The sequence below is a fragment of the Triticum dicoccoides genome, chromosome 2A (assembly GCF_002162155.2).
Source record: "Triticum dicoccoides isolate Atlit2015 ecotype Zavitan chromosome 2A, WEW_v2.0, whole genome shotgun sequence".
In the NCBI taxonomy this organism is placed as follows: Eukaryota; Viridiplantae; Streptophyta; class Magnoliopsida; order Poales; family Poaceae; genus Triticum; species Triticum dicoccoides.
In genome coordinates, this window is record NC_041382.1 from 562,382,928 (window position 1) to 562,384,131 (window position 1,204).

General features: G+C 54.2%; 1 non-coding gene across 1 annotated transcript; it reads right to left on the reverse strand.

Annotated features, from left to right (window-relative positions):
• Positions 1 to 380: 380 nt before the first annotated feature.
• TRNAW-CCA lies at positions 381 to 452 on the reverse strand. The gene has a single exon. It is a non-coding gene; the product is annotated as a tRNA-Trp (tRNA).
• Between the last annotated feature and the right edge of the window lie 752 nt (positions 453 to 1,204).

Consider the following 1,204-nt stretch of genomic DNA (forward strand, 5'->3'; position numbering starts at 1 on the left):
AGGCTCTAAAAAAGGGAAATGCGGCCTGAGATGTTGAACCGGGGGAATGGACTGCTGTCAAAAGCCACACGAGGTCCAATAAGTTTTGATAGGAAAAAAGATACGGCCCAAGCTTCTCAAAAAAGAAATACGGCCCAAGATGTTGAGTTGGGGGAATGGACCAGCGTCAAAAGCCACATGAGGTCCAATAAGTTTATATAGGAAAAAGTGGATCCGGCCCAAGGCTCTAAAAAAGGGAAATGCGGCCTGAGATGTTGAACCGGGGGAATGGACTGCTGTCAAAAGCCACATGAAGTCCAATAAGTTTAGAAGAAAATGCGGCCCAAAATGTGGAGCCCGGGATAGGAAAAAAAGAAACCGGAATAATATGTTCGGGATATTGAACCCGACGTGAATCGAACACGCAACCTTCTGATCTGGAGTCAGACGCGCTACCATTGCGCCACGGATCCGGTGTGATGACATTATCACTAAATTTATAATCAACTGACAAATATACTCGTGCCAACTTTCCCTCCTGTGCTGAATCTTCGGTAGAGCTCATCACCAAGTTGCACCGGCAAGGGCACAACCACTGACTCGTGCAAACCGCAGGGGGCATCCGTACCCCGCGAGTGCGCACATTTAGCAGTAATTCTCACATCCAGGGTGCCTCCTCCATCTTAACCTTGTCCATGGTAGATCGTATCATCGTGCTACTACTACGCAGTGTTTTGTGCACCAGATCTCTGGATGAAACAAGGAACAGAAACGCCCACGACCAGCGACAGCGCGCGCGGTGCATTAATATACGCCAGGACCAGGGCGGACGCGACCAGGCCGGCCGGCGACGAGTCAATTGTCAGGTCGATCCACATCGACTACAGAAAACAACAACAGAATCCACGGCTCCGCGCTCGGAGGCATCCGATGCATGCACGCATGCAGCGTAGCGAGCGCACGTACACCGCCTCCGCCTCCGCCACCAGACGGAGGCGGCGCGGCGGCCGAGCCGCCTCGGTTGGTCGGCCCCGACCGCCATTAACGACCTCGCCTCGCTCGGCCCCTAGCTCGGCTAGGCTCGCCAAATTAGCCGGTCCTTCCGCCGCAGTAACCACCGGTCACGTGGTGCTGTCTTTCCAGTCGGTTGATCGATCCATCCGCCCGCAAGTCCCATCCGATCCGTTCTTCCCATACGAGACGAGACACGCGAGATCGTTGGTTG